This window comes from Tamandua tetradactyla, chromosome 3 (assembly GCF_023851605.1).
Source record: "Tamandua tetradactyla isolate mTamTet1 chromosome 3, mTamTet1.pri, whole genome shotgun sequence".
Classification (NCBI taxonomy): Eukaryota; Metazoa; Chordata; class Mammalia; order Pilosa; family Myrmecophagidae; genus Tamandua; species Tamandua tetradactyla.
The window spans coordinates 170,519,712-170,546,419 of NC_135329.1; the positions used below are offsets into that span (position 1 = coordinate 170,519,712).

At 36.3% G+C, this 26,708-nt stretch overlaps 1 protein-coding gene across 2 annotated transcripts in view; it reads right to left on the reverse strand.

The window, feature by feature from the left end:
• The window catches only part of HECW2 (HECT, C2 and WW domain containing E3 ubiquitin protein ligase 2), a 405,018-nt gene that overhangs the window by 327,573 nt on the left and 50,737 nt on the right, over positions 1–26,708 (reverse strand). The window contains exon 2 of one of the 2 annotated variants that reach the window (XM_077154517.1): positions 25,762–25,954. The exons of the other annotated variant lie outside the window; for it this stretch is intronic. The gene's annotated coding sequence lies outside the window, so the exon portion shown is untranslated. The remainder of the gene's footprint in view (positions 1–25,761; positions 25,955–26,708) is intronic. 2 annotated transcript variants of the gene reach the window in all.

The following is a 26,708-nucleotide window of genomic DNA, read 5'->3' on the forward strand; positions in this document are numbered from 1 at the left end:
CACACAAACCAGCCTGTCAAATGTTGAAGAGAAGCAGAAAATTCTGAAAGCAGCAAGAGGAAAACAATCTACTACATACAAGGGAAATCAAATAAGACTGAGTTCAGACTACTCAACTGGCACCGTGGAGGCAAGAAGGCAGTGATACGATATATTTAAGATCCTGAAAGAGAAAGACTTTCAGCCAAGAATTCTGTACCCAGCCAAACCGTCCTTCAAAAGTGAAGGAAAGATTAAAATTTTCACAGGCAAACAAATCCTGAAAGAATGTGTAAACAAGAGACTGGCCCTACAAGAAATACTAAAGGGAGTTCTGCCGGCTGTAAAAAAAAAAAAAAAGACAGGAGAGGGAGGTGTGGAGGAGGGCACAGAGTTGAAGAGTACCACTAAGGGTAACTTAACGCATAAAAAGAGAAAGAGGGAAAAGAATATATAGATCTGACAAACAAAATAAAAAAGATAAGATGGTGGATTCAAGAAATGTCTTTTCAGTAATAAGGTTGAATGTTAACAGACTAAACATACCAATTAAAAGATACACATTGGCAGGATGGATTAAGAAACATAATCCAATTATATACTGCTTACAAGAGACTCATCGTGGACACAAGGATACAAATAGACTGAAAGCGAAAGGATGGAAGAACATTTTCCGTGCAAGCTGTAACCAAAAGAAAGTAGGAGCAGCATACTAATATTCGACAAAACAGATTTTAAATGTAAAGACATCATAAGACACCAAGAAGGATTCCATATACTAATAAAATCGACAATTCACCAAGAAGAAATAACAGTCATAAATGTATATGCTCCCAACCAAGGACCTCCAAAGTACATGAGACAGACGTTGGCAAAACTGAAGAGAGTGACAGATGTTTCAACAATAATAGTAGAAGACTTCAATACAACACTCACCTCTATAAATAGAACAACAAGACAGAAGAGCAACAAGGAAATAGAGAAGTTAAATAACTGGATAAATGAATTAGACATAATATATATATAGGTTATTGCACCCCAAAATACAAGGATATCTCTAGTGCTCATGGAACATTCTCCATGATGGATCATATGCTGGGGCACAAAACAGGTCTTTATTAATTTTAAAACATTGAAATTATTCAAAGCACTTTCTCTGATCACAATGGAATGACGCTGGATATCAATAACCACCAAAGAATGAGAACATTCACAAATATATGGAGATTTAATAACACAATCTTAAACTGTGATTCGAAGAAGAAACTGCTACAGATATCAGCTGATACAATAAAAAAGTTAAAATATATACATATAATCTATAAATAAATGTACATACACATATGTACATGTGTATTGTTTTGGTTTTTGAAACCTGTAAATATGTCATTCAAAACATAAATATGAAATAATATTACTTTAGGATTATTATAAGGATTACATTAATTTGTAAATGTACCTAATATAAGTACCTAGCACTGTGCCTTACACACAGTAGAAAATACTATATCCTGTTACTGGTATTTTAAAATGTCATCTAAATGATTTCCATAGGTAAATTGTAAAAATATTTGTATCTTCATATTCTATTAAAATCAGAAGTGTATTTAGTAACATAGGTCATTACTACAGCAATGCAGATATTTGTAAAAACTTTCTACTTGACATTTTGAGGGCACACTGTTTTGACAGCTGATCAAATGGTATCTAAATTAGTGTTTAATACTTAGAATTTAAAAACTTTGCTATCTGAATTTGTCGATTTTCTCCTTGTTGCCTTAATTTTAAATCAGTTTATGAAAATTACTGTGCAAACACAGGCTTTACAATGATTATATGGATACTTTATTTAAATATGCCTATGGTTAAGCTAAGAGATTCATTTTTGGTAGTTCTAAGTGTATTGTTTCTTTTCTTAAATAAAAAAAGATATTAATGATTTGAAATTAAAAACAAGAAAACAGGCTTAGATTGTGAATTCTTATAGCAGTCACATTTAAGTCTGGAGTGGTAATTATTATTTCTGGATTTTGAGAGGCTGTTTTATATATATGTATAACTTGGCTAAAAAAAAAAAAACCAACCAGAGAAAGAAAAATTTTATCTTCATTATCGACTCAGAACCAAAACATTCTTTCAGGGTAGTTTAACCTACTAAATATATCTTTTATATGATCTTCTTAGGAAGTAGTATTCCTTCTCTTTCATTCCTGATATATTTCATATACCTACACAAGTTATTGACAATTATTAGCTAAGTATCAGTTACATTAAATTTGTAAAAATTTTAAAAAATACAAAATAAAATATAGCATCCAATTTCAAATGATAATATGCTAAGACATATGCTTTCTCAATGAAAATATTTTGACTAAGTCCCAATCTTTTACCATATTTTCAAAAACAAATCTTCTTAAGCCATATTGTTAAGGTATGAACATATAGAGCTAATATTATTTCATCTCCATTTTTATGTTAATGCATATTCTGTTTCCAGGGAAGGCTAATTTTAATGAAAATATTACATTTGGTAGTAAGGAAAAATACATTGTTTTTTCATGAGCATGCTGAAGTAAAACACATTGGTATAGCTAATCCATACGAAATATTTGGAAAAAAAGGTGGTTGTTTGGAACAACATTATATTGTTTCAGAAATGCCACATATAATTTTAGTTGATTTGCATTCCTCAAGGAAAACACTAATGAACTATAGTTTCCCCATGCAGACAGAAGTTTATGTAAAAGTGTTTGCTAATCATTTTTTGTGAACTCTAATAGAAGGTACAAATTTAACAGTAAGGTTTGGTATGACTTTATTTTTTTCCATGATACCATGTACTCTCTTCTGAAGATATGATGTTTCCATCTATAAAATAAAGATTATTGATGAAAAAAAAAAAAAGCATTTACTGTATGTTCAGCCTGATGCAAGTTTCTGCCCTCAAAGAGCTTGCAGTCTTGCTGGTGAGACAACCCTAAGTCTCATAAAACAACTGGAAAACTATATCAAAAAGTATACAATTAAACATGAAACTGTGGAAACCAAATGAACTTAGTAAGAAGTCACAAAAGTGAGATTCTGAGAGGACTGATTTAACTGGGAATGACTTAGCTAAGCATTGAGAGAAAAATAGAAATCATATATGGAGAGACAGAGTGAGTAAAAGGTATTATCTATACTAGTGCTACTGAAAAACTAGGGTCCCCATTGGCAAGTGGTTCACTATTGGTCTATGAAGAAATAAGTTCAGAAATGGAAAGTAAGCAGTTAGAAACTTTTATAGCATTTTGACATTGCTCTGATATCTGATGGTCAGTAGACTCAACTAGCCAAACAGGTCTTAGACACAAAGTGTGCTATCAAATTCATGGGATGACACAAGCTGGCTGCTAATAATATGCAGTAGGACCACATCACAGCATACAGTACTTTGAGATTAGTTGTCATCTAAAACCCCAAAGTGTATAAAATCCAGAAATTACTTCTTTCTTCTAGAGGCAAGTTATTTACTATAAAATTGCTGAAACTAGTTACCGATAAAGAATGGAAGATTAATTTTGAAAATAACAGCATCAATTTAGACAAAAGTTTAAAATAAATATCCTGGGTTTCCTGATATTGCTTTAAAAAATGTCTTCTTTTATTCCTGTTGACATACCCTGGGAAAATGGTTTCTCTATGAGAATTATTAAAAAAAAATTTTTCAAGTAGACACTGTCTTATAAGTTGTGCTGTCATCAGGTCAACCTAAATTAGATATGTTAACAATCAGGAAGTAAGCTCACCTGCAGCATTAAAGACTTTAAATACTGATATACTGAAATAATTAAATAATGGAGCATCCAAAATGTGCATATGAAGTAGAATACAGAAAATCGCTATTTGACTTACAACTATTTAGTTACAATTGCAGGTCAATAAAGTCATGAATGTAATAACAATTCTCTAAATTGGTAGCCTATACACATATTTTTAAGAAACAATGTGAACAGTTTGAGTTTGAGTATTACATTATTTATACTGTTTTCATTTTCTCTTTGTTACTTTTGATTTTATTTTTATTGACATGTAATTTTCTCTGCTGAATCTAATAATAAAAAGTCTGCTTCTATTTTGCATGTCTTGTGCCTATTTTATTTTTCTAGTAATTCATAGTATCAGTCCACAAGGTATTGACAATAAAAAAGAAAAGAAAATCTGGTCTTTCTCCACAGATAATTTGAGAAATATCTACCCCCAGCCTAATAGAAAATCAAGGTCAGGTAAACATAGCTTTCCTTAGGGCCATATTTTCCAAAATTCAGGATGAGTTGCATGGTAACAGACTAGGCATTAAATTAGATTGAATCAGACCTTAAGAAAGTCATTGCAAGTTGACTTTTTCAGAAAAGGTCTGCTTTTTTTTTTAACATGGGCAGGCATCGGGAATTGAACCCAGTTCTCTGGCAGAGCAGGTGAGAACTGCTACTCAGCCACTGTTGCTCACCCTGCTTCATTTAATAATAGTTAAACTAGATACAGGTTATATGTTCTATTCTTCATGAGCCTCCTACCTGTTGCAATATTTAAAATGAAATCAAATCATTAACTAAATTCAACCCAAAGTACATTTATTAGTAAGCAGGTTCAAAACCAGCAATCACAACACTCAGGAAAGTACCACTTTCCTCCTTTGACACTTCCTACTATCACTAGGTAAAAAACACTGACTCACAGAGAGACACCAGGGCACCCTAATGCCAGGAAAGGCCAGCCACGCTGCAGTGGCCTGGGACACTGGAACCTTGCAGCAGTAGCTTCCCACAGTTCATTCACACGAGATGGCACTCATTTCACAGATGAAAAAATTATTCCAAACATCCGTTAGACTAATTAAATTTGCTAATATAGACTTCCATAATAAATTTGAAGTTCTGAATATCTAATACTGAAGATGTTAATTCCTTATTAGGGTACATGAAAAAATAACAGTCTCTAAAGGAGAAAAAATAGGCAAGGATTACAGTGTTTGTAATGAAGCACTATCAAAGTAAATAACCACATACACAATGTCAGAATTTTATTCCAATAATTCTACTAAAATAAAGTCTCTGGTGATAGACTGCCTTTAATAAATCTCCAATGCATGCTAATATCCCAGTTAAAAACAGAAATTTGGCTTACAGCCATTAGTGAGCATCAGTATCCAACTAGAAGTTAAATTGTTTTGTTTTCATTATGACTTAGACCATTACCTTCTCTTACTCTTGTTATAATGACATACACCTACCTTTTTAAATAAATTTCCTTAAATTAAATAAAAAGTGAGCAAATAGGAAGAAAATAAAAGGCCACCAATAGCAGAGGCGACATTCATATGAAAAAACATGAACATTTTCCTGTCCTGAAATGGAAAAATGAAAACATTGCCAAGCCCTCCAGAGCCCTAGCTGCCCCCCACCCTCCTCCCCTTTCCCTACAGTTTCAGGATATATAGCAGATAATCAGAGGTTGGGGAGGAGTTATTACTAAAAAGGTTGGAGGCTCATAATTTTTCATAGTTCTACCTCAAATCAATACCCAGACAAAACCTATGGGATAAACCCTCCTCACTGCTACCGTTTTGCTCTAATTTCTCTCATAGAGCAGGCAGTTTACAATTCAATCTTCTTTTAATGTTTAATTAGGAAGGAGAGGAAGATAAGTTTTATACATATTCAAGTAAAAATGAAGAAAGATTGTAATCTACTGTACTAACACAACTTTGGGATTGTGGATTTTTTTCCCCTTTTCTCAGTTTTCCATATTTTCTGAAATAAGGTCTCATAATTTAAAAATTGTCTTAAGAAAAAATAAAATGGAATTTTTTTTAATGCAGAGGCACTGGAGACTGACATAGGAGAAATTAAGAGAAGCAGGAACCCAAAACTAAATTTATAAGAGAGAAGTAGTGATATAGGAGGTGGGGCAAGATGGTGGTATAGAGAGGTGTGGAATTTAGTTAGCCTTATAGAGAAGTTAGTAAATATCCAGGAACTGCCTGGAACATCTATTTGAGGGACATTCATGACAAGACACACATCGTACACCAGTCTGTACAGCCAAGTACAGATTGCAGAACTGTAAGTAAAGACCTCAAACTGTGGAGGCTGGCACCCCTCGCCCACTGGCATGGCAGTCTGTGTTGAAAGCAGTTCCCAGGAGGGAAAGAAGCAATCTCTACTAGGAGAAAGGGAAGGTAGCTCAATCAAGCACCAATTGTGGTTTTAATTAACAAATCTGGACTGCTGAATACAAGATCTGAGCGCAAACTCAGAGCAAGCAGGGAAAGAACTTTGAGATCTCTCCTGGGAGAAAGGAGGCAGGGTTGATGGAGGGGGAAAAAAAACCTGGAAGGTTTTGGAATCAGCCAAGCTCAGAATACAGGAAAAGAGCTATGCCCCAACAAAGTAGGCAGATAAAGATAAGTACCAATTCTGGCTCCTGACTGGTGAACCTTGGGCTCTGAAAAAGGATATCTTGTTGTTGTTTTCTCTGTTTGTTTGTTTGCTTAACAATTCTAAGTAGCTAATCAGAGAAAGTCTCAAGCATTTTCAATTGTCAGCAATGACCCAGGCATGGGCAGAGTTAAAATAGGTCTGACAGAAAAAGTAACTAGTCAAGTGAAAGAAATAATTCCCTAAAGGGCACAATTCCCTGAAGGGCATAATTTCCCCAAGAAAAGGAGGATGGCTGATGCAGTTCAAGTGGCAGCCCACATTCAGAACATTCAAACACCAGGGACTGGAAAACAGAAACAACTTAAGTCTGACTTCTACCTCAACCTCTGTCTCAGCTACGCCCATGGCAGGGACAGGCTCTTCTGAGAATTAAAGGCACTATGCTACTTTACACTGGTGGGGAGCTGTGGGCTGACAAGTGCCACTTTCTGGGCAGGATAGCAAAAGCACAGAACCTAGAAGCTTCACAGGAAAGACTGATAACCTGCTGTGTCCCTCAGGGAAACTTGATACTGATTACACCCACCTCCTGAGACCGGGACCTCACCAGTCTGGGAAAACTGGATTGGGGTTGATCATATCTGGGGAGACCCTCCTCAAAAAAAGTTTCCATATAGGCAGGGAAAGAACCAGAAAAACAAGACATGAAAAATTCTGATCAGTTTAACAGAAGTAATGCTAGAGGTCTAGAATAAGTTGAACTGAATGCCAAGAAACAGACAGAGAACAAAGCCAGCCACCAACAAAACCCAAGGTAAAAGAGTGAAAATGACTCCCAGGATAAACTAATGAAGTAAATCAGATGCCTAGACACCAGCAAAAAATTATAAGTCACACTAGGAAAACAAAGATATGGACTAGTCAAAGAAACTAACACTGCAAATGAGATAAAGGGGTTGAAACAACTAATTAAAAATATTCAAACAAAAAAATATATATTAAAGTCAAGGAAACTAACACTTCAAATGAGATAAAGGGGTTGAAACAACTAATTTAAAATATTCAAACAAAAAATATATATATATTAAAATATTCAAGCAAACATGCTAAATCAAATTTTAAAAATCCAATCAATTAGTTGATGGAAGATAAGGCAAAAGAGATGAAAGATATAAAGAAGACACTGGGTGACCATAAAGAAGACTCAAAAACTTGAAAAACCAATGGCAGAACTCATGGGAATGAAAGGCACAATAGAAGAGATGAAAAACACACTGGAGACTTACAACAGCAGATCTGAAGAGGCAGCAGAAAGATTTAGTGAACTAGAGGACAGGACATCTGAAATTATACACACAAAAGAACAAATAGGGAAAAGAATACAAAATATGAGCAGGGTCTCAAGGAACTGAATAACAAGAAGAAGCACATGAATATATGTGTAACGGGTGTCCCAGAAGAAGAGAAGGAAAAAGGGACAGAATGTATAATAGAAGAAATAATCATTGAAAATTTCCCATCTCTTACGAAAGACATTAAATTACAGACCCAAGAAGCACAGCATACCCCAACAGAATAGATCCAAATATACTTACTCCAGATACTTACTAATCAGATTGCCAATGTCAAAGACAAAGAGAGAATTCTGAAAGCAGCGAAAAAAAAAAAAAAAGCAATTCATCACATACAAGGGAAGCTAAGTGGGTTTATGTGTGGATTTCTCAGCAGAAACAATGGAAATAAGAAGGCAATGTTATGATATATGTAAGACACATCAGCAGAAAAAACCCAACCAAGAATTCTATATCCAACAAAACTGCCCTTCAAAAAAGAGGAAGAGTTTAAAATATTTCCAGACAAACAGGAAAAAAATTTGTGAAGAAGAGGTCGTGCCACAAGAAATTCTAAAGGGAGCACTACAAACAAACAGGAAAAGGCAGGAGAGAAAGTTTGGAAAAGAGTAGAAATGAACAGTACAGTAGGGTAAAAAGCAAAAGTAAAAAAAATAAGATATGACATAAAATCCAAAAAACAAAATGGTATAATAAAATATTGCCTTTACAGTAATAACATTAAATGTTAATGGATTAAACTCCTCAATCAAAAGAAATAGACTGGCAGGATTTAAAAAGACAGGACGCATCTATATGTTGTCTAAAAGAGACTCACTTTAGACCCAAGGAAAAAAATAGGTTGAAAGTGAAAGGATGGAAAAAAGATATTTCACACAAACAACAACCAGAAAAGAGCAGGGATATAGCTAATATCAGACAAATTTGACTTCAAATGTAAAACAACAGAAAAAGAGAAAGAAAGACAGTATGTGTTAATAAAAGAGACAATTCATCAAGAAGACATAACAATGATAAATATTTATACACTGAGCCAGAGTGCCCCAAAATACATGAGGAACACACCAACAGCACTGAAGGGAAAAGTGGACACTATTATAATAATAGTGGGGGACTTCAAAACACCACTTTCACCAATGGATAGAACATGGAGACAGAGAACCAGTAAGGAAAGACAGATTTTGAATAGTTTGTGTCATGGTCAGGTTCATGTGTCAACTTGGCCAGGTAGGGTGCCTGTTTGTCTGGTTGGGCAAGTGCTGGCCTGTCTGTTGCTATGAGTACATTTCATAGAATTAAATCATGATAATGTAGGCTGCATCCACAGCTGATTACATTTGTAATCAGCCAAGGGGAGTGTCTTCTGCAATGAGTGATGCTTAATCTAATCACTGGAAGCCTTTTAAGGAGGATTTAGAAGAGACAGGCTGTCTTGCTGCTTCAGCCGGCTAGCGTCTCCTGTGGAGTTCATCCAGACCCTCCATCGGAGTCGGCAGGTTCACAACTTGCCCTATAGATTTTGGACTCTACATTCCCATGGTTATGTGAGATACTTTTATAAATTTTATATCTACAGATATTTTCTGCTGATTATGTTTCTCTAGAGAACCCTAGCTAATACAGTATGATAAATGAATTTGACTTAATAGACATTTACAGAACATTACAACCCACAACAATAGGGTACACATTTTCCTCAAGAGCTTATGCGTCAGACTCCAGAACAAACCACAAGTTGGGTCACAAAGCAAGTCTCAGTAAATTAAAAGATTGACATTATACAAAACATTTTCTAGGATCATAACGGAATGAAGCTAGAAATTAATAACAGGCAGTAGGCAAGAAAATTCATAATTATATGAAGGCTAAACAGCACACTCTTTCACAATCAATGGGTCAAGGAAGAAGTTACAGGAGAAATCAGTAAATATCTGAAGGCAAAATAAAGTGAAAATACAAAATATCAAAACTTTTAGGATGCAGCAAAGTCGATATTGAGAAGGAAATTTACTGGTCTAAATGCCAATATTAAAAAAAGAAAAAGTAGGAAGATGGCAAACTACAGTAGCTCGAAATTAGCCCTGCTCTATGGAAAAGTTAGAGCAGGGACAGGAGGGTGACTAAGGCAGCAATCCGGGAGTGCGGCTGACCTGGGAGCGGCTTCTGCACCACATGCGGCAGCCCTGGTTGCAGGGCCGGGGAACTGAGAGGCAGAGGGCTGGAGCCTGGCACAGAAGTGCAGAGCTGCAGAGCCCACATGAGTGCACGGATGAGAATGTGGGACTAGGAAGCAAGCTAGGCTACCTTCCTTGGGCACGCTATCCTTACCAGCACAGCCCCATGACCAGTGACTCACCCCACACTCACACAACATGAACCCCATCATCCTCTCCCATTCCCCGTGCTCCAGGCACACCCACCCCACCAGCCCCCAGTGCATGTACCTGCTCCACACTCTCACCCCAACTGCAGCCCAACCCACCTCTCTTGCATCGCTCCCTAGCACTAACTCCCCCTCCCTGTTCCTTGCAGGCTGTCGCCAGCACATAAAGGCAGCCAGCAGCAATCCGCCCTCCCTAAACTCAACCAACCATTTATAACATTTCCAGGACCACACACACACATGGGCCCCCAATCATGACATGCAGCTCTGGGAACCGCAATTTACCCCAACCCTAGAATCACAAATGCACAAAACCCTCAGCCTCATTTCCCAGCTCTGAGAAAGTGCCACCCTGCATAGCCAGGCCACATCTGCCCCCAATCGACGAAGGCATAATGCCAACCTGCTGGCACAGCTCTACCCATGCGCACAAAGACCGCGTGTCTTACACCAGTGCACACCAGGGTTACACCCCCTAGACCAGTGCACCCACATAGCTATGTCCTCTCTGGCCGCTGGGTACCTATGTTCACAAGCATCAGTGTAACATCCCCAACCAGTGCCCATACCTGCTCTGAAACAAATCACTGTACTGAGTGCTCCACCCCGTGCCCTGTTTTCTGCAGAACAACCATCCTACAAACACAAGGCCTGCAAGTACTGAAAGAAATCAACTCCCAAAGTAAATTAATCAAAATATTTAGGTGCCATGAAGACAGCAGAAGATAACTAAGCATATCACAATGCAGACAGATAAAGCCTTGCCTAATGAACAAATTAAAACACCAGAGGAGGCACAAACCTCGGAACAACTAAACAAAGATGTTCATACAACTCTACTTGATAAAATAAGTGGAATAGCAAATAATATAAAGGAGATCAAGAAGAGAATAGAAGAGCATAAAGAGGATTTTGAAAGAATAAATAGAAAAATAGCAGAAATCACAGAGATTAAAGACTCTGTTGACCAAATAAAAAGAGGCACACAATACCAGATTGGATGACAGACGAAACAGTAAGTGGTATAGAAGACAGAATAACTAACTTCAAAGACTCAAAACAGCAAATGGCAAAAAAGATGGAAAACACTGAATGGGAACTAAAGGAAATGATAGACAAAAAAAAGCACTCAAATATAAGAAGTATTGGTGTGTGAGAAGGAAAAGAGAGGAGTAAAGGGCTAGAAAGAGTAGTTGGGGATATAATGGAGGAAAACTTCCCAACCCTCATAAAGAATGTAAATATACAAGTCAAAGAAGCCCAAAGAACTCCAAACAGAATAAATCCAAACAGGTCTTCCCAAGGCACATTCTAATCAGTCTGTCAAATGTTGAACAGAAGCAGAAAATACTGAAAGTGCAAGAGAAAAACAATTTACTACTCACAAGGGAAATCAAATAAGACTGAGTCCAGACTACTCAACTAGCACCCTGGGAGCAAGAAGGCAGAGGTATGATATACTCAAGATCCTGAAAGAGAAAGACTTCTAGCCAAGAATTCTGTACTCAGCCAAACTGTCCTTCAAAATTGAGGGAAACATTAAAGTTTTCACAAAGAAGTCCTGAAAGAATTTGTCAACAAGAGACTGACCCTACAAGAAATACTAAAAGAAGTTCTGCCAGCTAAAAAAAAAAGACAGTATAGGGAGGTCTGCAGTAGGGAACAGAATTGAAGTGTACCACTAAGGGTAAGTGAAACACTACAAAGAGAAAGAGGGAAAAGAATATAAAGATCTGACAAATAAAATTAAAACTATAAGATGGTGGAATCAAGAAACACATTTTCAGTAATAACTTCGAATGTTAATGGACTAAACCTACCAATTAAGGGCGGGCCACGGTGGCTCAGCAGGTAAGAATGCTTGCCTGCCAAGCCCGAGGACCTGGGTTCGATTCCCGGTGCCTGCCCATGTATAAATAAATAAATAAATAAACTTACCAATTAAAAAATACAGATTGGCAAAATGGATTAAGAAACACAGTCCAGCTATATGCTGCTTACAAGAAACTCATCATAGACACAAGGATACAAATAGATTGAAAGTGAAAGGATGAGAAAAGATCTTCCATGCAAGGTGTAACCAAAAGAAAGCAGGAGTAGCTATACTGATATCAGACAAAATAGACTTTAAATGTAAAGACATCATAAGAGACAAAGAAGGACACCATATACTAATTAAAGGGTCAATTCACCAACAAGATATTACAATCACAAATGTTTACACTCCCAATCAAGGAGCTCAAAAGTACATGAAACAGACATTGGTGAAACTGAAGGGAGTGATAGATGCTTCAACAAAACAGTAGGAGACTTCAATACACCACTTTCCTCTATATACAGAACAACCAGATAGGACATCAACAAGGAAATAGAGAAGTTAAATAACTTGGTAAATGAATTAGACCTAACAGACATATATACGTCATTGCAACCCAAAGCAGAAGGTTATACATTCTTCTCTAGTGCTCATGGAACATTCTCCAGGATAGACTATATGCTGGGGCACCAAATAGGTCTTTATAAATTTAAAAACATTGAAATTATTCAAACCACTTTCTCTGATCATAATGGGATGAAGCTAGATCTCAATAACCACCAAAGAATGAGAACATTCACAAACACATGTAGATTAAATAACACACTCTTAAACAACCAGTGGGTCAAAGAAGAAATTGCTAGAAAAATTCGTAACTATCTGGAGATGAATGAAAATGAGAATATAACTTATCAGAACTTACAGGATGTGGCAAAGGCTGGGCTGAGAGGGAAATTTCCCTTAAATACCTATATTTAAAAACAAGAAAGAGCAAAACTCGAAGATTTAACAGCAACCTGGAGGAACTTGAGAAAGAACAGCAAACTAATCCCAAAGCAAACAGGAGAAGAGAAATAACAAAGATTAAAGCAGAGATAAATGAATGAGAGAACAAAAGAACAATAGAAAGAATCAATAAAACCAAAAGTTGGTTCTTTGAGAAAATCAGTATGATGGGTCACTAGCAAGACTGACAAAGAAAAAAAGACAGAGGGTGCAAATAAACAAAATCAGAAATGAGAAGGGGTGCATTACCACACAACCTGAAGAAATGAAAGAAATCATAAGAGGATACTATGAACAACTATACGCCAACAAACTAGACAACTTAAATGAAATGGACAAATTCCTGGAAACACATAAACAAGCTACACTGACTAAGGAAGAAACAGAAGATCTTAACAAACCTATCACAAGTAAAGAGATTCAATCACTCATGAAAAATCTTCCTACAAAGAAGCCCAGGGGCAGATGCCTTCACAGGGGAATTTTATCAAACATTCACAAAAAGAACTAACACCAATCCTGCTCAAACTTTTCCAAAAAATTGAAGAAAAAGAAACTCTACCTAACTCATTTTATAAAGCTAATATCATTTTAATATCAAAACCGGGTAAAGATGCTATAAGCAAAGAAAACTACAGGCCAATCTCCTAATGAACAGAGATGCAAAAATTCTCAATAAAATATTAGCAAATCAAATCCAACAGCACATTAAAAGAATTACACACAACGATCAGGTGGGGTTTATACCAGGAATGCAAGGATGGTTCAACACAAGAAAATCAATTAATGTAATACACCACATTAACAAATCAAAAGGGAAAAATCACATGATCATCTTGATAGATGCTGAAAAAGCATTTGACAAAATTCACCATCCTATTCTGATAAAAACACTCCAAAAGATAGGACTCAAAGGTAACTACCTCAACATGATAAAGGGAATATATGAAAAAATGATAGCCAGCATCATACTCAATGGAGAGATATGAACATCTTCCCCCTAAAATCAGGTACAAGACAAGGATGCTCACTGTCACCACTATTATTCAACATTGTGCTAGAAGTTCTTGCTAGAGCAATCAGGCAGGAGAAAGAAATAACAGGCATCCAAATTGGAAAGGAAGAAGTAAAACTCTCATTGTTCGCAGATGATATGACAGTGTACATGGAAGATCCTGAGAAATCTACAGCAAAGTTACTTGAGCTAATAAACAAATTCAGCAAGATGGCAGGATATAAAATTAATGTGCAAAAATCAGTAACATTTCTATATACAAGCAATGACCTAGCTGAGGAGTCAGTTAAGGAAAAAATTCCATTCAAAATAGTGATAAAAAAGAGTCAAATAATTAGGAATGAACTTAACTAGGGATGTAAAGGACTTGTACACAGAAAACTACACAACATTGCTAAAAGAAATCAAAGGAGATCTAAATAGGTGAAAAGACATTCCCTGCTCATGGATAGTAAGGCTAAATATAGTTAAGATGTCAATTCTCCCCAAATTGACCTACAGATTCAACACAGTATCAATCAAAATTCCAACAACCTACTTTGAAGACTTGGAAAAGCTAACTACCTAATTCATCCAGAAGGGAAACAGACCCTGAATATCTAAAAGCATCCTAAAAAAGAAGAATGAAATAGGAGGATTAACACTCCCTAATTTTAAAACCTATTATAAAGCCACAAAACAGCATGGAACTGGCATAAAGACAGAAGCATTGACCAGTGTAACAGAATCAAGAGTGCAAAAATAGACCACCAAATCTATGGTCAACTGATTTTTGACAAGGGCCCCAAATCCTCAGAACTGGGACAAAACAGTCTTTTCAATAATTGGGCATGGAAGAACTGGACATCAATAGCCAAGAGAATGAAAGAAGATCCCTATATTATACCCTACACAAAATCAAACACCTAAATATAAGAACTAGCAACATAAAGCTTCTAGAAGAAAATGTAGGGAAACATCCTCAAGACCTAGTAATAGAAGGTAGCTTCCTAAACTTTACACCCAAAGCACAAGCAACAAAAGAAAAAAATAGATAAATGGGAACTCCTCAAAATCAAATGCTTCTGCACCTCAAAAGACTTTGTCAAAAAGGTGAAGAGGCAGCCAACTCAAAGGGAAAAAATATTTGGAAATCACATATCAGACAAAGGTTTGATTTCCTGCATATACATAGAAATCACACAACTCAACAACAAAAGAACAAACAACCCAAATATAAAATGGGCTAAAGATGTGAGTTGGCATCTTTCTGAAGCGCAAATACAGATGGCTCAAAAGCACATGAAGAGATGCTCATTTTCATTGACTATAAAGGAAATGCAGATCAAGACTACAATGAGATACTACCTCACACATATAAGAATGGCTGCTATTAAACAAACAGGAAACAATAAATGTTGGAGAGGATGTGGAGAAACTGGGACACTTATGCACTGCTGGTGGGAATGTATAATGGTGCAGACACTATGGAAGACGGTTTCGTGGTTCCATAGGAAACTAAATATCAAGTTGCCCTATGACCCAGCAATAGCACTACTTGGTATATATCCAGAAGAGCTGAAAGCAACGCCACAAACAGGCATTTGCACACCGATGTTCATAGCAGCATTATTCACAATTGCCAAAAGATGCAATCAAACCAAATGCCCATCAACAGGTGAGTGGATCAACAAAATGTAGTACGTACATATGATGGGATATTATGCAGCAGTAAGACAAAATGACGTCCTGAAGCACATAACTTCAGGATGAGCCTTGAGGACATAATGCTGGGTGAAATTAGCCACACACAAAAGGACAGATACTATATGATTCCACTTTTATGACCAGCATAAAAGTATAATAAACTATACAATGTAGGTGAAATGCACAGCTTTCTAGAAAAGCATGAATAACCAAAACTGACTCAAGAAGAAACAGACGAAATAGACAACCTCAACAAATGAATCTCAAGTAAAGAGACTGAATCAATCATCAAAAAGTTTCCAAAAAAGAAAAGTCCAGGGCCAGATGGCTTCAAATGTGAATTCTATCAAGTATTCAAGAAAGAATTAGTATAAATTCTGCTCAAACTCTTCAAAAAAGTGAAGAGGGAAAGCTACCTAATTCATTCTATGAAGTCAACATCACCATAATACCAAAGCCACACAATGGTACTCCAAGAGATGAAAATTATAGACTAATCTCTTTAACAAATACAGATGCAAAAATTATCAATAAATACTTGCAAATTGAATCCAGCAGCACATTAAAATAATTGTACCACGTGGGATTTACTCTAGGTGTGCAAGGCTGGATCAACACAAAAAAATCAATTAATGTAATACATCACATCCATAAATCAAAGCAAAAAAAACAAATGATTATCTTGATTGATGCAGAAAAGGCTTTTGACAAAATTCAACATCCTTTCTTGATCAATACTTCAAAGCAACCGAAAGAATCAAATATTTAGGAATAAATTTTACCAAGGACACAAAAGATCTATACACAGAAAACTACAATAAACTGCTAAAAGAAATCAGAGAAGACCTAAATAAATAGAAAGACATACTGTGTTCACGGATTGGAACACTAAATATACTTAAGATGTCAATTCTACCCAAATTGACTTATAGCTTCAATGCACTACAAATTAAAATCCCAAAAACTTATTGTTTGCAGATGACATGATACAAAAAGGAACTCAAAATGGATCAAAGAGCTAAACATAAAACTAAGAACTCAAAATGGATCAAAGAACTAAACATAAAACTAAGAACATAAAACTTCTAGAAGAAAATGCAGGGAAATATTCTAAAAACCCTGTGATAGGAGGTTGTTTCCTAGACCTCACACCCAAAGCATGAGCAATGAAAGAAGAAATACATAATTGGGATCACCTCAAAATTAAACACTTTTGTACATCAAAGGACAATGTCAGGAAAGTAAAAAAGGCAGCCTACACAATGGGACACAATATTTGGAAAAGACATATCAGATAAGGGCTTACTATACAGAATATATAAAGAGAGCCTACAATTCAACAGCAAAAAGACAAACAACCCAATTTTTATAATGGGCAAAAGACATGGACAGACACTTATGCAAAGAGGAAATACAAATGGCTCAAAAACACATGAAAAGATGCTCAACTTCACTGGCTATTAGGGAAATATAAATCAAAACCACAATGTGATATCATCTCTCATCTACTAGAATTGCCATTATCAAAAAACAATAAACAAACAAACAAAAACTACAAGTGCTGGAGAGGATGTGGAGAAAGAGGCACACTTATTCAATGCTGGTAGGAATGCAGAAGGGTGGAACCACTCTGGAAGGCCGTTTGGTGATTCCTCAGGAAGCTAGGTATAGAATTATCATATGATTCAGCATTCCCATTACTAGGGATATATTCGAAGGAACTGAAGGCAGGGACATGAATGGAAATTTGCACACCAATGTTTATAGTATTATTCAAAATTGTCAAGAGATGGAAATGGCTCAAACATCTGAGTGGATAAACAAACCGTGACATATATATATGTCTCACTAATATGAATTAAAATTAATGAGCGAATGTTGAGAGTTAAAGTGGAAACAACAGGTTATCAGAACATAGAAAGAGGGTAGAAAGTGGGCATTTGATACTAAAGGAATCCAGAAAGTTCAATAGGATTGATTGTAAAGATCCAAAAACGGATAGCACTATCTGGTAGTAGCACAATGACATAAATACACTGAACAAAGCTGAGTGTGCATCTGGTTGAAAGAAGAAAGCCAGGGACATGTATGACGTCAGAAAGAAAGATAAGAGGACAAAGACTGGGATAGTATAATTTAGCAAAACCTAGAGTGGACAATGTTGGTGTATTAGTTTGTTATGCTGCCAGAAAGCAAAATACCAGAAATGGAACAAATTTTAAAAGGGAATTTAGTAAGTTACAGTTTTACACTTCTAGTGCCAAGAAAATGTCCAAACTCAAGCACCAAGAAGAGGTTACCTTCACTCAAGAAAGGTTGATGCCATCCAGAACACATCTGTCACATGGGAAGGCATGTGCCCAGCATCTGCTGGTCCCTTGCTCCTGGGCTCCACTGCGTTCAGCCTCTGTTTCCTGTGAGAGTTCCTCACCTGGCATCTGTGGGCCATCACTTAGCTCCTCCAGGACACAACTCTAGGTTCTGGCTTGCTTAGTATCTCATGGGAAGGTACATGGCAACATCTGCTGGGCCCTGCATCTCCAAATATTTGAGTCTCATGTTGGCTGTCTGCTATGAAGCAACTGTTTTCCAAGCATCTGCATCTTCTCTTTCTCCAAAATGTTTCACTTTTTGAAGGACTCTACTAAACTAATCAAGACCCATCTTGAATGGGTCGAGTCACATCTCCATCTAATCAAAAAGTCACATCCACAATGGGTACATCATATCTCCATGGAGATAATATAATCAAATTTTCTGCCCTACATTTTTGAATCAGGATTAAAAGAAATGGCTGCCCCCACAAGTTGAATCAAGATAAAAACATGGCTTTTCTGGGGTACATAATAATTTCAAACCAGCACAGATGGTGATTAATGTACAAATATAAGAATGTTTTTACATGAGGGAGAGCAAATAAATGTCAACAGTGCAAGGTGTTGAAAATGGGAATATGGGAAAAATACAACTGATGCAAACTAGGGTCGACAGCTAACAACAACACTGTAATATGCTTCCATTAAATGTAACAAAGGCAATATACCAAAGCTAAATGTCTATTAGAGAGGGATATAAGGGAAGGGTATGGGATTCTTGCTACTGTTGCTGTTTCTCATTTTATTTTTTTATTCTTCATTTTCTTCCTCTTCTTCTTCCTTGGCAGAAGAAATGGAAATGTCCTCATACAGATTGTGGTGGTGATTATACAACTATGTGACTGTACCAGGAACCACTGGTTATTTACTTAGGATGGATTGTATGGTGGGTGAATAAAACTGTTTAAACAGAAAGATACAAGTTCCGGAGAAAATGTGGAAAGAGAGATGTACCTTTTCACTGTTGGTTAGGGAAGAAGAATGGTGGAACCCTCTGAAGGGCAGTGTGATGGTTCCACAAGAGGCTAAGTATAGGACTGCCGTATGTTTCTGCAACCTGTTATTAGGAATATACTTGGAAGAATTGGAAGTAGGGCCATGAATGGACATTTGCACACTGGTGTTTATAAGGGCAGTATTCACAATTTGGAATGAATGGAGGTGGCCTAAGGGTACATCAACTGATGACCGGAAGTGGTGTATGCATACAATGAAATACTGAGAGACTGCGGGAAGGAATGAAGTTGTGAGGCATGCAACTAGGTGAATGAACTTTGAGGACAGTATGTAGGTGACTGGACCTTGAGGCAGTATGTTGAGTGAAATAAGTAGAAATGAAAAGACAAATATTGCCTGTAACGCCTCATTAATATGGACTAACTATAATGTGCAAACTCTAAGAATTGAATTCAAGAGCATAGGCTATCAGGTTAAGGCTACTGTAAAGGTTCTTAGATCTTAAGCTCTTACAGCCCTCACATCTATTCCTGAGTTGTAATGTTTATTTCTAAATTCTGAGATACTGAGCCCTTTGTATATAACCTGGTCATTCCTTGGAACTTCAGGTTATCTGTGCAACACCTGAGACTCAGAGGTATATTTCTGCATTTATGAAGGTCAGCATTAGCTCATCCAACAACTGCTTAGAAAGCTGAAGGAGAGTCAGACTTCACTTAGAGACACAGACAAAGTTGATCTGGTTAGGACTAAGGTAATCAGGACTAAAAGGCAAAGGATGATATTGATTGTTTTAAAGCTTAAACTTCTGTGTGAGATGAAAGAGATGCTTATTTGGTGCAAAATTTAAATCTTCTGTAGCACACAATCTAATTCAACTTTAGAGGCAGTTTATTCAAACACCACAATTACATGGAACCTTGAATAGGTAGTGAGACCTAATTATTGGTTTGTACAGGTTAGTATGATGGCTTGATAGAACCCAGAGTAAGCTGGGCAGAAAAATTTTAAAGTCCTCTTGAGTGGATGGGGAAAATAGTGGAAATATTAAACTTCCCCACCTGGGAATTCCTGATATTCCTCAGAGAGAATCATCTTGGGGCTTACCCGCTATGAAACATGTCTGCAGAGAAAAAGCTAAGCATACTTATAATTATGCCTAAGAGTCACCCCCAGAGAACCTCTTTTGTTGCTTAAATGTGGTCTTTCTTTCTAAGCCAACTTTGTAGGTAAATTCCCTGCCCTCCCCCTTACATGGACATGACTCTCAGGAGTGTTAATCTCTCTGGCAATATGGGACATGACTCCCTGGGACCAGCCTGGCCCTGGTATCATGGGATTGAGAAAGACTTCTTAACCAAAAGTGGGGAAAGGAATGAAACAAAATAAAGTTTCAGTGGCTGAGAGTTCAAATAGAGTCAAGAGGTCATTCTTGAGAGGCCTTATATGAATAAGAATGTATATTCTTATGTATTATATGGATATCCCTTTTTGGTTTTTAGTTTATTTGACTAGTTAGGAGGAAATATTTGAACTGTAATCCAGTAGCCTTGATTCTTGAAGATAATTGTACAACCACATAGCTTTCACAGTGTGACCAGGTGATTGTGAAAACATTGTGACTGACATTCCCTTTAACCAGTATATGGACTGATAAGTAAGAAAATAAAGCTAAAAAATAAATAATGTTTTGGATATTTTTTTATTTTTATTTTTTGGGGTAGTAATGAAAATTTTCAAAAGTTGACTGTAGTGATAAATGCACAATTATATGATGATACTGTGAACCACAGATTGTACACTTTGGATGATTATATGGTATGTGAATATACCTCAATAAAATTGCCTTTATATAAAGAGTGCAGTACTAATGACTTGCTTTACAAAAGGGTTTGTTTTTTTTGTTTTTTTTTTTTCTCCATTGTCTCAAAGAACTCTTTTTACAGAGTTCCTGTACTTGGAGGGTCCATGAACCCTTAATTCCTCTGTGGCATGCCCCACCCTCACCCAATAATTTAAAACCTGCCTTGTCTCAAGGCCTGCTGCCTTCCGGTCCAATCTGGGACTCCTCTCTGCATCTCTGACTCTCCTAAGAAGCCTTCTCTGGTCCCTCACCAATCTTTCCACAATTCCTTCCCACAGTCTCCAACAGTGTCAGCATCTGTCTTTACAACTACCCACAGCATCTTAAGAATCGGGACTTGTCATTTCTCTTAGTCCTAGTGCCATTCACAAAGTCTAGCACATAGAGGAAGTAATTGTCTGCCTCAGGGCTGGAATTGATTCCATTTAAAATTCTCTTCCAGAAATACATTTACTATTAACAATAACTACCATGTTTTTAAGTGCTTTATATACATTGGCTCAGTTAATGTAGCCTTCACTTACATTGTAACTAAATGTAACCTCATTTAATATAACCTAGTACAGTGTAATCAGTACAAATTAACCTGATAATGTAACCTGGTGCATTTATCATGATCCCCATCCTATGGGTGAGGAAACAAGGCATGGAGAGGTTAAGTAACATGTCCAGTCTCAAACTTTGGAAAGTAGCAGAGTCAGGATCGTAACTCTCTGCTCACATGAAGCTGACTTTTCTTTGCTGCCCAGCTCCACTTTTACAGGTTCACCAGTACAGCAGACATACAAAGTCACTTTCATCAATTTCTCTCACAATTACACATCAGTAACTCAACAACTGTACCAAAAAAATAAGAATAAACAGAACATATTGGCAGCTTGCTTCAGCTGTGACATCAGCATATTACTTAGTTTATGTCTTGAGAAACATTTGCACACTTTCTTACTTCTTGAAAACACAGAAGTACAAAATTCCATAATAAATTTTGCTTAACAAAAGTAATGCTTCATGCTAAGAAATATTTTGTGCCCTTGACTATCATCATCCTTGAGATCAGTCCAGGGCACTCCTCATGACAAAAAGGCATAAGCTTTCCTGAAACACTGAAAGAAAGATAAATGCTAATTCAAGGACTGCAGTTATTTCTAACAGTTTCCTTTGCTGTTAGGGGTCATAGCAACAGAATTAATGTTTAAGCCAAGAATATAAGTGTGATGGGGAATTATATAAACTGGGCATATTTACTTTTTTATGCTTTTCTGTATTTTCCATATTTTCTACAAGTGAGCGAAAAGTACTACTTTTTGTAATTAGGGTAAAATACAGATTTTTAAAAGAGCTAAGAATTTTCTTTCATCAATAATTTACAACACATACTTAACCTAAACTGAACTTGAATATCAGCCAGGTACTTTATATTACCTGGAATTTATTTTCAAATACCATAGCAGAGATAATATGAAATGTATGTGTCTTACTCTTACTCTGCACCCAAACAGGGACTACATACTCCAGGAGTAGTCAACTGACATTGACTTAAAAGAATCTTACTCCCAGAGCAGCAATCTTTCTCTCCCATCAACATTTATTGCTTTGATAATAGCTGTTGCACACGTTAGAAACAGTTTCCATTGGAGAAATTAGTGGCGTTCAAGATATGAGGACATGGCATAAAAATCCAGTGATGAAATGCAATGAAGTGTCCTGGACTGGATTTTAGAACAGAAAGAGGATAATAGTGGGGAAATGTCTGGAGCTTAGTTAATAGTATATTGTTTCTTAGTTTTGACAAATATACCATGGTAATGTAAGATGTTAAGAATAGGGGAAACCGGGTAAAAGGCATATGGAAACTTTCTGTATTATCTTTGCAACTTTTCTGTAAATCTCAAATTATTACCAAAAAGCAAAACCAAAAAAAAAACCCAGCAACATCATCTAGTGATCCCAGTAATCTGTTCCATTAAGACTGGCATTTTAGGTTAGATTCTTAAAGGTCCTGTGTATTGTCTCTGATCCAACGGATTCCTTGCCACCTAACCCTATATAGTTAAAGTCTTCCTGCTAGAATATTGTTGCAATTGCCCAAAGTAAACCTATCAAATAATGTGCACCCAACGAGCACCTGAAAAGAAGAGAGTTGGGAATTCACAGAACTTACAGAACAGCTTGTATAATTTATTTGGGCCTTCTCAATAATAAATATTTAAATGCAAGGGAATAAACTCTGAAACTTACTCTTGTTTAACCAGGTAAGAAGTTATCTCTAACTATTGGAGGTTAGAGATGTTTAGCAAAACAAAAGAACCTAACAGTTGTACATAACCAAAATGGCTCAGAGCACTTGGCAATATAATACTGAAAACAGTTTTTCAACCATAGTTTTTAATGGATTCATTCATCAATGTTCCATAGTTAGCAGAACAGCTAGCATGGAGATGGACAGAGGAGAATTCAAGATAGTTAAGAGTATTATAGTGTCTATAGAGAAGGAAATAGAAGAGTAATAATTCACCATGTATAAGACATAAAATTATTTATCAGGTCAGAAAAAATACACTGTGAACAGGAGAAAACTATATAAAACAGTATGGTTTTAGGACATTGTCTTAGTTTTCTAGGAATGTGGTAACAATATACTACAAACTGGATGGCTTAGTAAGAAAACAGAAATGTACCGTCTCACAGTTCTAAAGGTTAGAAGTCATAAATATGTAGGGGAGAATTCTTCCTTACCTCTTTCTAGAAGCTGGTGGTTTGCCAGTAATCCTCTGTCTCAGTTATCATATTGCATTCTCCCCTATATGTGTCTGTCTCTCTGCCTTCTCTCCCCTTCTTATAAGGACCCCAGCCATATGGGATTAAGGAACCACTCTACTCCAGTATGACCTTATTCTAATTTGCCTAATTCAATCCGTAATGACCCTATTTCCTAATGAGGTCACATACAGGGGATTAGGACGTCAACATATCTTTTGGACGACACTATTCAACACCAGGGTGTAAAGCTAGAGGACCAACCTCCCATCTACTCCTTAATGTTTGTCATATCCCTCCTAATATCAAATAGCCTTGTAGCATATGAACACTTGAGGAGGTTCAGACAGGGAAATAATTAAGAAATAAAAGATTAAACAATGCTTTAATCTTCACAATAATCTAATGTAGTAAATTTTATCATCCCATTTTACATATGAAGAACCGAAGTTCTCTAGTAGGTAAAGTATGTGTCAATGGTCTAAGCTCACTTAGCTAGAAAAGTGATAGAACCCAGACTGAACCCAAACCTGTCACTACAAAGCATTTTACTCTTGCCCTTTTTTAATAGTTTGAAACTGTTATGAACCCCAGAAAAGCCATATTCTTCTAATCAAATTTTGTGGGTACAGAACTATTGTGAGTGGGACCTTCTGATTAAATTGTTTTCATGGAAATGTGATCCACCCAATTCAAGGTAGGTCTTAATCTTTTTAGTGGAGCCCTATATGAAGAAAATAAAGGCAGAAAACATAGAGGGAGCTCAAAGCTGACACAGAAAGCAGAAAGATGAAACCAGACCCAAACGTTTGGAGATGCTAAAGAGATGAAATACAGAGTTTGCCCTGGATACTCTAAGTGAAGACTCACAGATGCTTAGAGAGAAAGCCACTGGAATCAGAAGCTGAAAGCAATGACTCAGGAGCAAGGAGCAGCAGACACCAATCATGTGCCTTCCCAGCTGACAGCGGTGTTCCAGATGCTGGCAGCCTTTCTTCAAAGTCAAAGTATCTTTCTCTGTATGCCTTAATTTGGACTTTTTTCATGGCCTTAAAACTGTAAATCTGTAGCCTAATAAATCCCCATTGTAAAAGCCAATCCGTTTCCAGTATATTATATTCTGGCAGCATTAGCAAACAGAAACACCCTTTTATTTATGAACAGTAAGTACCCAAAACAAAATCTCCCATTAGCTGGCAATTTATAACTGATTTGATGGAGAAAACTTCTAATAGAGACAAATTATCAAAATTTTATTCCTAATAATGTTTTAGAAACATATATAAATATTCACAAATCATTTTAACCTATCTTCTGTATACCATAAGGTCATCCTTGCCAAATTTAGGAGCTCATACTCAAAGCTTGAGGCAATGCTAAGGGTACTGCAAATCATAAGAAAGCCCTCCTGGAGTATCACATTTTACCCAATGTTAAATAATTTAAAACAGTATTTTTATATTAAAACAGAAGATAGATTACAAAACATAGTACTATTATCTGCATGAATTTTAAAAGTAACAACTTTCTTAGAAACCTTAAACTTGCAGCTGAAGCATACTAGAACCATAATGAGTCCTCTTGTGGAGAGATGTAAGTGAAAACTTTCAAGAAACATTGTAAAATGATTTTTATATCCTGGTTAAATTTTTATAAGTACTCATGTAAATTAATGTTGAAAGAAAGCTCATGGACATGAAGATCATTAATTTCCCATTTCTGAAAATAAAAGCATTTTTAAAATACAATGGCAAAGATTACTTTTTTGTTTATAGTGACCACAAAAGATTGAGTTAACTTTGCTCTCAAAGTTTCATCCTCCTTTTCTAGGAAACGAATTTTGCATAACAAACAGATGTCTCTGAAGATGGAGCTGAAGGCAAATGTAAGGATTGTGGTACCTTTGATTAATGTTCATCTATATTTACTGAGAGATCACTGTTACTCAATATGTCAAGTTCTCACCTCAATAAAAAAATGATGTAGATTTTTAACCATATCTATATAAATGACTCCATTGCATAAATGTGTGATGCATTACTAAGAGAGTAATTGAACAACAGGTTAACATTGGTGCCTTCATTATTGGAAATTGACCAAAAAATACATTTTTAAAACTGCATAAATTAAATTACATAGAAGTGACATACCACCATACTATTCTCCACATGATGGGTAGAACACATTCAGTCTCCCCCACTTAGAAATGATTAGTTGACTGAGGCAAGCAAAAGCTGATAGATTTTCAAAGTCATGATGACAGTCAGTGGCAGAAGCAATGGTCCTAGAACCCTGGCTCCTGGCATTATACTCCCGGGCACTGGCAACCAAAACATGATGCCCCTTCAAAAAGCAAAACAAAACAAAAAGAAGGCTATTCTATTGTGCATATCCAAGGCATTGTCAACACATCACTGTTTCATTGTTCTGCTTATTCTTCATTGGAACAGTCACAATTATGTTGTCATGGCTGGTTCTTTTCCTAATTCTAATAAAAGCAAGAAGAGAGAGCTTGCCACATTCCAGCAAGTTTTTATTCTCCAGAACACCAAATTCACTATTTAAATGTTTCATTCAAGGGCTTGGGTAAAACTGAATGAAAGCAGTCAAGTATCTGGAAATTCTGTAATCTTTATAGTAAAATACCCAAGAACTCTCAACTGAAGTTTCACTTATCTGTGCAGGAAGTTTTGATTACCCAGAATTAGGAACTGATTAATGAGAGCAATGATGCTCTCTAATAGTCTTCTGAGAAACAGAAATTAAATGAGGTTGAGGGTTATAACCACATTAAGGAACCAGTGTTCCCCACACATATTAAACTATAACATTTAAGACAAAAGAATGCACTGGTACTGCCTGAGAGAGACTATCCTACTAAGTTACTCAAAGGGCTGTTGGCTTTTGTGGATTCCCCAGAAGCAATCAAGAATATTTGGGAGGGGGAACATTATAATAAATCCAAGAGGAAAAACAAATATTGCCATCTCTCTTCACAGTTTGGTGAGTGATTAAATTTAGTTTGGTAATAGGAACTCAAATGATATTATTTTTAATATATATTTTTCTTGTATGCTTCATTCTTTTTCCATGTGAG